Raw genomic sequence first — 14,139 nt, 5'->3', positions numbered from 1 at the left:
CGGAGACACTTTTACCCCGGCTATGTTCTACTTTAGGTTCGATACACACAGAGAGACGGCATTGGCCGCATGTACACAACACAAAGACAAGGGGGAGGGATAGAGACAGTGCGTGAAAGTGTCTTATCTAGTTTAAAGAACTAGTAAAATAATTTCGTCAGACAGCTCTGCAGCATCCTTAGGCAGGTTAGCCTTGCTAAACAGGATGACTAAAGATAGCATAGTATGGGGAGCACATAGATAACGTTATCTAGCTAAGCAGAGATGAGATTATGATGTTATGACAAGTATGACAAGCAATACAATCATCAAATCAAAACGAAGCAATATCCACAACTGATATTTTATTATTTCATAGTAATTTCCTGTTTATTTTATTTTATGTCAACCTAATGTGGACCATCACTTTGCCTTAATTGCCTACAGTCGGAAAGAAAGGCGGCGCGTACAATTTGGGCAGCACGTGTTGCCAATACCAAATAGATTATTTTTGAGTTGCGACTGGCAGTGAAAAATTCAGTCCAGGCCAAGCCAAGCAGATCCCAATATTTCAAAATATAATAGCGGGAAAACATAGTTTGTAAAGTAAATGCTATTGCGGTAAAGAGAAGACAATGCAAATACGAATCTGTATTTTAGTTATCACAACTCTCAATTTAATTGACCGAACAACAGTATAGCCTATCTTATTGGCTCCAGCGGAGAGCATCCCCCTTATCCCTGGCGAGGATGACGTCTGTGATCTTCAGGTTGAAAAGTCGGAGCTCTGGAACAAGGTTCCCCGGAAGGGTCGCCACTGACTGGAGACATTAGCAAAATCTGATTTAATACGACAAATTACAGGTTAGCCTACTCTGCTCACACTGACAAACAGATACATAAAAACAACGTTGTACATATAATAGGCCTAGGCGAAAGGGAGTCGCAAATAGAAGATGATGTCCATCTAAGCATTTAGCTACACCCGCAATAACATCTGCTACATCTGAGACCAATAACATTTGATTTGAAAAACTGGAAGAGGAAATTGTCCAAAATCAAACTTTTATTTTAAGTGGCACTGACCCAACAATGATATAGTGAATATGCACAGTCCGACTTTTCAACCTGAAAATCACAGACATCAATTTGACGTCGTTTTTTTCAGAGTTCCCAGTTGTCTTGAGAGCAACATTACTACAGCGAAAATGGCTTGCTTCTAGATAGAAGACACCGAAGCAACATTTGTATCTTCCTATTGCGGTTCACCGGGACAGCATTTTACATTCATAACCATGTCGTGGGGCGTTCTAAAACTACTCGCCCGTCGTTCAGTTACGTTTCCCCATTGGCTAGCTAGCTAACAACTTGTTTTGTTTATCAGTATATCCAAACATTTGGCGGCACATAAAGAAAGGAAAAGAGATTCAGGAGATTAGTGATCATAGCAACGAATGAATGACAGATCTCTTGCTTGTCAACACAAATCTGACATTTTTAAAAAGACAGTGTACAATTTTCAATGTAATGAATCTCATCTCAATCATATATGCAAGCAAGACACAGAGTGAGAAAAAAAAGTTTCTCACTCTGTGTCTTGCTTATCATATGTAATGAATATGAACATTTGAGCTTTTATAATAAACTAATGTAGGCTATTTACAGGGTTACATATTAGTTTCTAAAGGCACAACATGCTTCAAAAGTAGCTTGTTTTCATATAGGCTGTATCTAAAGCTTTTTTTTGATTTTTTATCACCAGTGCTACCAATTACGATGTTTAATTTAGAGCCCTGCATACACCGCCACAGTCACACAAACACACGCTCACACACTCACTGCAGTGCCCACAGATCATGAGTGGAAGCTAAACCATCTGTGCGCTGAGGGACTTATCCCTGGTATTGTTAATCTTACTTATTAGAACCATACCCCACTGGCCACCTGGCCCTCAGGCGTGCATATGTGCGCACACACACACACACACACACACCATACCTTTTTTTTCTCACTCTGTGTCTTGCTTGCTCTCTGTATTTCTGTCTCTCCCTTCAACAATATCACTACATGTGGCAAATTATTTGAGAGCTGGGTCACTGCAGTATTCTTTTTCGGGAAGTGCTTCAAAATCACAGTCTTTTAATCAAAGCTTAGTCACAGTGGAAGACAAAGAGGAAGTGGAAGTGAATTTAGGCCATGGAGACTAAAGGAGAGAACAGATAGTATCAAGTATTTCTCTCGTTTAGCCTTCAGTTATGATTTGACTTCATGTCTGTCATCAAATGAAAACAGTCCAATCCTGGATGAGTTTCGTCCATGCCAATCCACTTCTCCAGTCTGTTCCTGGCGCCTAGTATTGTTAAGAGGTTTTCTTTAAGCACTTCTTTGGGTGCCTAAGGGCCTGGACTTTGGTCACCTAGTTTCTCCCGGGAGTTATGTGTAAAAGGAGTCCATTGTTTCACTGGCCTCCATTAAGAAAAACAAAATTGAAAAAATAAACTAGTTCAGCTATGCAAATATAAAAACAGACTCTGTTGGTGTATAAAATGGTGTATAAAAACGGACTGTGTTTTTCTTACAGTACTGATGCAAAGCCAAATCCTTGCTCAAACTCCTATAAATACACTATTTATTTATAGATTGTAATGCATGTCTAGCTCTAAGCCCTCTATAGAATCCATCATGTGACTGCAGGGCTTACGATGAAAAATGTGTTCTTGTTTTTGGAAGCATTGTTTATCAGTGTGCTTGCCACTATATGGTAATAACATACCTCTGGTATGTACAACAGAAATGTCACACCAATTGGGTATGTCTGTTGACACTAGTTCAAGTATGATTTTGAGCGCCTTGAGACAAGGAGCTTGAGCCATACTACATCTTCATGTTTTACCCAGCCTCTGTTTATTTTTATCCTTAAGGACCCTACTCTAGAGAAGACTGAACTTCACTACTACACTGGGTCAATCTTGGGGTTGTCGTTTTTGGGTTGTTGGCCAATGCATTGCGTGAGACACACCATTGTCTACCTGAAAAGTCATTCAGAGTCAATAGGATGAAATGTATTTATGACACACATAAAACTACTGGTAGACAGACCCAGCTGAGGAGCAGCCCCAGGCAGTTGGAGATTGTCAGGGAGAGCTGGGAGTGTCACCCAGTGGTGTCAAATCAAATCAAAGTTTATTTGTCACGTGCTCCGAATACAACAGGTGTAGTAGATCTTACAGTGAAATACTTACTTACAGGCTCTAACCAATAGTACAAAAAAGGTGTTAGGTGAACAATAGTTAAGTAAAGAAATAAAACAACAGTAAAAAGACAGGCTATATACAGTAGTGAGGCTATAAAAGTAGCGAGGCTACATACAGACACTGGTTAGTCAGGCTGACTGAGGTAGTATGTACATGTAGATATGGTTAAAGTGATTATGCATATATGATGAACAGAGAGTAGCAGTAGCGTAAAAGAGGGGTTGGCGGGTGGTGGGTCGGACCCAATGCAGATAGCCCTGTTAGCCAATGTGCAGGAGCAGTGGTTGGTCAGCCCAATTGAGGTAGTATGTACATGACTGTATAGTTAAAGTGACTATGCATATCTGATAAACAGAGAGTAGCAGCAGTGTAAAAATACGTGTTGGGGGGGTTGATGTACTGTGATGTACTGGGCCGTACGCACTACCCTCTGTAGTGCCTTGCGGTCAGAGGCCGAGCAATTGCCGTACCAGGCAGTGATGGAACCATGCTCTCGATGTTGCAGCTGTAGAACCTTTTGAGGGTCTCAGGACCCATGCCAAATCTTTTTAGTTTCCTGAGGGGGAATAGGCTTTGTCGTGCCCTCTTCACAACTGTCTTAGTGTGTTTGGACCATTCTAGTTTGTTGTTGATGTGGACACCAAGGAACTTGAAGCTCTCAACCTGCTCCACCACAGCCCCGTCGATGAGAATGGGGGCGTGCTCGGTCCTCCTTTTCCTGTAGTCCACAATCATCTCCTTAGTCTTAGTTACGTTGAGGGATAGGTTGTTATTCTGGCACCACCCGGCCAGGTCTCTGACCTCCTCCCTATAGGCTGTCTCGTCGTTGTTGGTGATCAGGCTTCCACTGTTATGTCGTCTGCAAACTTAATGATGGTGTTGGAGTCGTGCCTGGCCATGCAGTCGTGGGTGAACAGGGAGTACAGGAGGGGACTGAGCACGCACCCCTGTGGAGCTCCAGTGTTGAGGATCAGCGTGGCAGATGTGTTGCTACCTACCCTCACCACCTGGGTGCGGCCCGTCAGGAAGTCCAGGATCCAGTTGCAAAGGGAGGTGTTTAGTCCCAGGATCCTTAGCTTAGTGATGAGCTTTGAGGGTACTATGGTGTTGAACGCTGAGCTGTAGTCAATGAATAGCATTATCACATAAGTGTTCCTCTTGTCCAGGTGGGAAAGGGAAGTGTGGAGTGCAATAGAGATTGCATCGTCTGTGGATCTGTTTGGGCGGTATGCAAATTGGAGTGGGTCTAGGGTTTCTGGGATAATGGTGTTGATGTGAGCCATTACCAACCTTTCAAAGCACTTCATGGCTACGGACATGAGTGCTACGGGTCTGTAGTCATTTAGGCAGGTTGCCTTTGTGTTTTTGGGCACAGGGACTATGGTGGTCTGCTTGAAACATGTTGGTATTACAGATTCAATCAAAGGACAGGACGTGTGCCCGGAGCAAAGGTCTTAATCACTTCGGCTACGGAGAGAGTGATCACACAGTCGTCCGGAACAGCTGATGCTCTCATGCATGCCTCGAAGCGAGCATAGAAGTGATTTAGCTCGTCTGGTAGGCTCGTGCCACTGGGCAGCTCGCGGCTGTGCTTCCCTTTGTTGTCTGTAATAGTTCGCAAGCCCTGCCACATAAGACGAGCATCGGAGCTGGTGTAGTATGATTCAATCTTAGCCCTGTATTGACGCTTTGCCTGTTTGATGGTTCGTCGCAGGGCATAGAAGGATTTCTTGTAAACTTCCAGATTAGAGTCCTGCACCTTGAAAGCGGCAGCTCTACCCTTTAGCTCAGTGCGAATGTTGCCTGTAAATCCATGGCTTCTGGTTGCGGTATGAATGTACAGTCACTGTGGGGACGACGTCCTCAATGCACTTATTGATAAAACCAGTGACTGATGTGATGTACTGCTCAATGCCATCAGAAGAATCCCGGAAGAATCCCATGTTCCAGTCTGTGATAGCAAAACAGTCCTGTAGTTTAGCATCTGCTTCATCTGACCACTTTTTTATAGGCCGAGTCACTGGTGCTTCCTGCTTTAATTTTTTGCTTGTAAACAGGAATCAGAAGGATATAATTGTGGTCAGATTTACCAAATGGAGGGCGAGGGAGGGCTTTGTACGCGTATCTGTGTGTGGAGTACAAGTAATATATAATTTTTTTCTCCTCTGGTTGCACATTTAGCAAGGTGTCTCACCTTACCTGGCTGCCCCATGCTGCCAATGCATTATGAGACCCCTTGCCACTCTCTTATGGCTAATCCCTGGTCGCTGCACCACAGGTTATCAATCTGCTGGGCCCAGATTACCTGTTGTACTGTACACAAATAAGACCCTGTCAGCCCTCAATGGCAAAGAAAAGCATTTCTCATTCTCGGACAAGCAGCTATTCACTGAGACCAAAGCAGATGGGACATATACACCTCTCCTCTGATGTGTGGGCAGATGCTGGTGAGAGATGGATTCTGAGTGAGGTACAAGTCATAATCTATTCTGTCAGGAGCGCTGAATGGCAATAATCTACAGAGCAGGGCCATAACTACAGGCTGTTACTGCAATGAGGAAGTAGAATACACTGACTTGTGTCATATGGTCACAATTTCATGCTCTCACCTCTGCTTCAACCCAGATGAGCAAATTCTCACAAGAGAGGTGTGAGAGTGGATTTACACATATGTGAGCCAGCTAGTGTTGACATGCCTAAATAATGCTGACCAAAGTCGTAGCGTTTGCAATATACACTGAGTGTACAAAACATTAGGAACACCCTCCTATTCGGATTCTACAAAGTGTTGAAATCATTGTACAGGGATGCTGGCCCATGCTGACTCCAAAGCGTCCCACAGTTGTGTCAAGTTGACTGGATGTCCTTTGAGTGGTGGACCATACTTAAGACACACAGGAAACTGTTGAGTGTGAAAAACCCAGCAGCATAGCAGTTCTTGACACACTTAAACTGGTGCGCCAGGCACCTACTACCATACCCTGTTCAAAGGCACCTAAATCTTTTGTCTTGCCGATTCAGCCTCTGAATGGCACATATACACAATCCCTGCCTCAATTGTCTCAAGGCTTAAAGATCCTTCTTTAACCTGTCTCCTCCCCTTCACCTACACTTGATTGAAGTGGATTTAACAAGTGACATTAATAAGGGATCATAGCTTTCACCTATGATGGGTTCTGACTTCTAACCTTGAAAATATGAAATATCCTTGTTCAAGTCACTGAAGGAGAGAGGGGAATGTAGAACTTTTACATTCTGTTAGAATATCTTATTGTTAGACATCAGGGATCCTACGGGGAGGAGTGAGGAATCTGGGGCCGAGGTCAGGTCAGATGAAGTGAGGAAGAGCAGATATCACTAAAGTTCTGCCTAGCAATAAAGATGTCATGTTTAGAGGGAAGGAGGAGACTTCACCCACGTTGGGGTGTATATACTTGTGCTGGTGGAAACATGTCTTTGTCTTATGCAGCTGTGTGACCCAGTGGGTGAATAAACTTGGTTTGAGCGTTACTAATCGTCCGTGAGTTTTTACTCTGTTTATTTAGAACCTAACACCTGGATTCGGGCCGATCTCGGTCCAACACTTTTCTCTGTATATATCAATGATGTCGCTCTTGCTGCAGGTGATTCTTTGATCCACCTCTACGCAGACGACACCATCCTGTATACATCTGGCCCTTCTTTGGACACTGTGTTAACAAACCTCCAAATGAGCTTCAATGCCATGCAACACTCCTTCCGTAGCCTCCAACTGCTCTTAAATGCTAGTAAAACTAAATGCATGCTGTTCAACCGATCACTGCCCGCACCCGCCCGCCCACCTAGCATCACTACTCTGGACGGTTCTGACTTAGAATATGTGGACAACTACAAATACCTACATGTCTGGCTAGACTGTAAACTCTCCTTCCAGACTCATATTAAGCATCTCCAATCCAAAATTAAATCTAAATTCGGCTTCCTATTTCGCAACAAAGCCTCCTTCACTCATGCTGCCAAACATACCCTCGTAAAACTGACTATCCTGCCGATCCTTGACTTCGGTGATGTCATTTACAAAATAGCCTCCAACACTCTAGTCTATCACAGTGCCATCCGTTTTGTCACCAAAGCCCCATATACTACCCACCATTGCGACCTGTATGCTCTCGTTGGCTGGTCCTTGTAACATATTCGTCGCCAAACCCACTGGCTCCAGGTTATCTAGTCTTTGCTAGGTAAAGCTTCGCCTTATCTCAGCTCACTGGTCACCATAGCAACACCCAGCCATAGCACGCGTTCCAGCAGGTATATCTCACTGGTTATCCCCAAAGCCAACACCTCACTTGGCCGCGTTTCCTTCCAGTTATCTGCTGCCAATGACTGGAATGAATTGGAAAAATCACTGAAGTTGGAGACTTATATCTCCCTCACTAACTTCAAGCATCGGCTATCAGAGCAGCTTACCGATCACTGCAGCTGTACACAGCCCATCTGTAAATAGCCCATCCAACCAACTACCTACCTCATCCCTTACCGCATCCCCATATTTGTTGTTTTTTCTGCTCTTTTGCACACCAGTATTTCTACTTGCACATCCTCATCTGCACATATATCACTCCGGTGTCAATTGCTAAATTGTAATTACTTCGCCACTACAGCCTATCTATTGCCTTACCTCCTTACTTCATTTGCACACACTGTAGACAGATTTTCTTTTGTGTTATTGACTGTACGTTTTCTTATCCAATGTGTAGCTCTGTGTTGTTGTTTTTGTCACACTGCTTTGCTTTATCTTGGCCAGATCGCAGTTTTTAATGAGAACTTGTTCTCAACTGGCCTACCTGGTTAAATAAAGGTGAAATAAAAATTAAATAAATAACGATTCACCTGGTCAGTCGGTCACAAAAAGAGCAGGTATTCCTAATGTTTTGTATACTCAGTGTATATATGTATATATATATATATATATATATATATATATATATATACACTGCTCAAAAAAATAAAGGGAACACTTAAACAACACAATGTAACTCCAAGTCAATCACACTTCTGTGAAATCAAACTGTCCACTTAGGAAGCAACACTGATTGACAATACATTTCACATGCTGTTGTGCAAATGGAATAGACAACAGGTGGAAATTATAGGCAATTAGCAAGACACCCCCAATAAAGGAGTGGTTCTGCAGGTGGTGACCACAGTCCACTTCTCAGTTCCTATGCTTCCTGGCTGATGTTTTGGTCACTTTTGAATGCTGGCGGTGCTTTCACTCTAGTGGTAGCATGAGACGGAGTCTACAACCCACACAAGTGGCTCAGGTAGTGGAGCTCATCCAGGATGGCACATCAATGCGAGCTGTAGCAAGAAGGTTTGCTGTGTCTGTCAGCGTAGTGTCCAGAGCATGGAGGCGCTACCAGGAGACAGGCCAGTACATCAGGAGACGTGGAGGAGGCCGTAGGAGGGCAACAACCCAGCAGCAGGACCGCTACCTCCGCCTGCCAGAGCCCTGCCAGAGCCCTGCAAAATGACCTCCAGCAGGCCACAAATGTGCATGTGTCTGCTCAAACAGTCAGAAACAGACTCCATGAGGGTGGTATGAGGGCCCGACATCCACAGGTGGGGGTTGTGCTTACAGCCCAACACCGTGCAGGACGTTTGGCATTTGCCAGAGAACACCAAGATCGGCAATTTCGCCACTGGCGCCCTGTGCTCTTCACAGATGAAAGCAGGTTCACACTGAGTACATGTGACAGACGTGACAGTCTGGAGACGCCGCGGAGAACGTTCTGCTGCCTGTAACATCCTCCAGCATGACCGGTTTGGCGGTGGGTCAGACATGGTGTGGGGTGGCATTTCTTTGGGGGGCCGCACAGCCCTCCATGTGCTCGCCAGAGGTAGCCTGACTGCCATTAGGTACCGAGATGAGCTCCTCAGACCCCTTGTGAGACCATATGCTGGTGCGGTTGGCCTTGGGTTCCTCCTAATGCAAGACAATGCTAGACCTCATGTGGCTGGAGTGTGTCAGCAGTTCCTGCAAGAGGAAGGCATTGATTCTATGGACTGGCCCGCCCGTTCCCCAGACCTGAATCCAATTGAGCACATCTGGGACATCATGTCTCGCTCCATCCACCAATGCCACGCTGCACCACAGACTGTCCAGGAGTTGGCGGATGCTTTAGTCCAGGTCTGGGAGGAGATCCCTCAGGAGACCAGCCGCCACCTCATCAGGAGCATGCCCAGGTGTTGTAGGGAGGTCATACAGGCACGTGGAGGCCACACACACTACTGAGCCTCATTTTGACTTGTTTTAAGGACATTACATCAAAGTTGGATCAGCCTGTAGTGTGGTTTTCCACTTTAATTTTGAGTGTGACTCCAAATCCAGACCTCCATGGGTTGATAAATTTGATTTCCATTGATCATTTTTATGTGATTTTGTTGTCAGCACATTCAACTATGTAAAGAAAAAAGTATTTAATAAGAATATTTCATTCATTCAGATCTAGGATGTGTTATTTTAGTGTTCCCTTTATTTTTTTGAGCAGTGTATATATATACTGTGACATAAAGGCAAACATTATCTGTTTAATGAATGTTTCAGAGGCAAATCCTGTACGTTAACGTTGTACATTAACACTAACGCTGACCGTTTTAGCCTCTCCATTTTCAACTGCTTTAGTTGAATGAACATTGTGTTATGAATCATTACAGACACCATCACATTAGCTTGCATGGTGTCTGTGCTCACCAAGGTTATTATAGCTGTTTTTATTTATATTAGTTTTAAGATTTTTATTAGAAATGTAGTTTAGTTTCAGTTAGTTTTCAATTAGTAAGATCTGATTTAAAGAGGCCAGAGTTTCCAACTTAGAATTCCGAGTTAGATGACCATAAAAATACAAATAAATCCCAGTCTGAGTTATTTTTTTACGAGTTGAATGCAACTAAGTCGGAGATTTCCGAGTTCCCAGTGGTTTCCTCTCGAACATGACCAATGACTGTAGGAGAGAGCAAAGTTTTGCATCACGCTCATCCCCTTCGAGCGGATACATTTTGTCTAGTCAATGACCATGTGATCAAAGGTAAGGTTGTTTTTGATTAAGTCGCCTTCAAGTCGCTGCTGTTGCTTCTCACCAACTGCACCATGCAGCCATCTCCTGCATTGTGGGAGGCACTATTTGTCAACCAATTATAAGGGTGTTTTTGGGTGACCCACGCAAACATGACCAAAGACATGACTGAAACAGGAACCAACTTGTCCGCTATTCTAAAGCTAAAGGGTATAGGAATGAACAGTAGATTTGAGACGTTATGTTTTCAGTTTGTGACTGTGTGTTATAGGGGTATATTTCCACATTTATAATTAAAAACCTCGTATAAATAAAAGCAGCTATGTTGACACTGCAATGTTGATCTGAGCCTTGCGGTTGGAAAACCACCCGTGTCTGACTTTCCACTGTCACAGTTGCACCTCCCCCGACTTTACTCGCCGAATTTTGTATACAATCGACTCGTTAGCCTTACGGCTCGAACACACCCAATATCTGTGGTGCTGCTCGAGGCAACATGATCTCGCTGAGTTGACCTTTCAATCATAAAGTTAATCTCAATGTGACCCGGAAGATTCAGAAGCTTGAAAACCCCAAGCTTCTGAATTACCCCAATTTCATGGTACCCGATTGGTAGTTACAGTCTTGTCTCATCGCTGCAACTCCTGTACGGACACGGGAGAGGCGAAGATCGAGAGCCGTGCCTCCTCCGAAACACAACCCAACCAAGCCGCACTGCTTCTCGACACAATGCCCACTTAACCGGGAAGCCAGCCGCACCAATGTGTCGGAGGAAACACTGTACACTTGGCGACAGTAACAGCGTGCACTGCGTCCAGGCCGCCACAGGAGTTGCTAGTGTACAACGGGACAAGGACATCCCTGCCGGCCAAACCCTCCCCTAACCCGGACGACGCTGAGCCAATTGTGTGCTGCCCCATGGGTCACCCGGTCGCGACCGGCTGCGACAGAGTATGGACTTGGCCCCAGCATCTCTAGTGGCACAGCTAGCACTGCGATGCAGTGCCTTAGACCACTGCTCCCCTCGGGAGGCCTCTATATTCGATACATACTTCAGTCTGAGACTGCCCTCGTTGAAGTCCTTTGTGGTGATGTCAAAATGAGGGGTGTCATACGAAACAAAGTAATCAGCGATTGTGTGTTCTGGTTCTGGCCCAACCCATCGGTTTCTGGGACCAATCAGAACGGTTAGAATGTGTTAACGTTCTAGAACTCATCGGGGAGTTACTCAGATCCAGACTCATTGCGGAGAAGAAACTGACGTCTGTGGGCGTAGCGTTTGGCCGGAGCAAGGAGTTTGGGTAGCCAGGCAAAATAGTTTTAGTATAGTTTTAGCTTTTCCAAATGGGCTTAATTATTTTATTTCAGATTATTAAATGGTTTATTTCATGTTTAGTTATTGTTTTACTTTCAGTTTACTATAAAAAACTTGGGAGTTTAATTCCCTTCTTTCCCTCCAGTCATCATTGCTGTCTTCTAAATCAGTGGAACTTCCGTTGACTTTTAAATGAACAGAATTCAGCATATCATGCAAAGTACTCACAAATGTGAAAGTGAAAATACACATTGCTTTGACACCTGCAATCACTTAATGATAACACAAGATCTCAAGTTATTAGGGCAGCGTCTTCCCTTGACATATGTTTTAATGCATCACATGGCACATTTCTTAAGAACAGAAAGGGTTGGTCAACTCTTAAGGGAGCTGCTCACCAAGTTAATGAATGCAGGCAGTACAGTCCTTACAATGGAATTCTATCAGACCTTTTGTCAAACAGTAAAGCATCATGTAAGTGAGGCATCCTCATGCCCTTTATATCTAGTACCGTATGTTATTCTGTGACTATAACCTGTCCCAAACTGTGTTACAGGCTCAGCGGTTATACAAAACCTCAATAATCGATACTGACCACTAGTGGCAAATTATGAAACTACAGGTTTGTTTCACCATACAACATGCCAACCCATACATAAAGAATAATACATGATCATGAGCTTCAAATTTGCTGTCAAATTTGCTGTCAAAATGCAGCATCATCATCAGCCCTCATATCCGGTTCCAAATCCCACAGCATATCTGTCTGGAAATCTCACCCTTACTTCCATGTGTCAACGGTAGATTATCTTTGAGGAGATAAAAGCTTGATGATGATGGTCATGACTTCTATTGCAATAAACCCAGTATTTTCAGGATGTGATCAAATGGACATTGTTTATTCAACCTCAAGACTCAAGTTTCACTTGCGTCCCAAGGACCACTCTGTGACAGAGAATAACAATGTTTCCCCCTACCTTTTCCATATATAACATATGCACTAGGCCCCTCAAACTCAACTCCGGACCTTGAAGCCAGTTCCATTGCTTTTTTTAATCGTTCCCCTCTAATCACTGTTTTAGACCTTGGACACCAGGTGGGTGCAATTAAGTATCAGGTAGAACAGAAACCAATAGGTTCCAGACCTCATAGGGTAAGAGCTGAATACCCCTACAATAGGCTATACGGTACACATCTGGACACAAGTCAAGGTGGCCAAATCTGAAGAAATACAATAATCAACTGAAACGAGGGCCGGGAGGATACCAGTTTCACCATACTCATTAGTATCATGGTAAGGAAACAAAACATGAAGCAGATTTAACTTCTTTAGGAAAACAGCCCTAATGTTGAAAACAAACATGATGCTGTCATCCAGTCACATCCATTTTCCAAGCTATAGCACACAATTATTTACATACAGCTGGTTTTTAAAGGAACAAAGAATTAGGTCTGCTTCGTGATTTTATTTTGGCCATGGAAAAAAAATATCAAGATACTGGTATTGTCCCGGTCCTAACTAAACCCTTTACAAGGTTCTCTGCTCCAAAAAGAGGGTTCAATTAAGCTGCGTGAAAAGAAGTCCAACGTGGCAGAACATCGTCCATTGGTGGTGACACAGTCAAACCATAATAAATAAATGTGCTCGTTGATGGGATTGACCTGGTGTGATGTGAAGCAGAGAGCTGGGGTTGCCTGTACATGAGTATGTCTTGTGGTCATTCCATCACATCTCCATATGGGGTCTTCTTCGGCCCAGCTGGTTCCTCAGCTGCAGGCTCTGATACTGCAACACAGACAGCACAGACTGACACCGAGAGATGTCAGAGAGCTGAATAAACCCCTGGCCTTATGTTATCCCTCTTCATCAGGTACAGTATTGTGCACACCAAGAATTCCGGTGGAGTCCACATAGAATAAAATAGCAGCTAGGGCTGTAGCAGTGACCATATTACCGCTGCAACGCCAGTAAAATTCCATGTGACTGTTGAGTCGCGGTAATCTCCTCTATGCTCTCAGGACATGTGTAGGTAGTACCCTAACAGCCACTCAAAACAGTATCATGCTTTTAAAACTCGCCTCACTGTGATGATCAATTTGAAGAAATTTGTTCAAAAGCAGGTTGAAACAGGGTAAAAAATGGCTGTTGTGGATGTTGTTTCAAAACCTAACACAACGGAATGGATAACGTTTTCTAAAGTGATGATAAATTCAAAACAATTTGGGGAATTTTGCTTAAATTGATCAAAAAAGTTAGCTTATAACAGTTAACCTTTTTTTGTGGGATACACATAAGGCAATTCTAGGTCTTGTGGCATATTTTGGTTAAAGTATCTCCAATTCAATGGAATTGCAACCCTCTGCATGCACAGTGCATTCTTCCATCACATGTGCAACACACTCTTCTATTACATGTGCAGCTGATTCTCAAGATCTTGCACACTAATGAGATGCTATTGTGCCGACACTACTACACTGTCTGAGCCAAGGACTACATGGTTTCTGGTAAGTTTTGATTACAATACTGGGTGGGGTC

Source organism: Oncorhynchus mykiss, chromosome Y, assembly GCF_013265735.2.
Source record: "Oncorhynchus mykiss isolate Arlee chromosome Y, USDA_OmykA_1.1, whole genome shotgun sequence".
NCBI classification, from domain to species: Eukaryota; Metazoa; Chordata; class Actinopteri; order Salmoniformes; family Salmonidae; genus Oncorhynchus; species Oncorhynchus mykiss.
The sequence above is the reverse complement of the archived record's forward strand: the minus strand, read 5'-3'. Positions refer to the sequence as shown.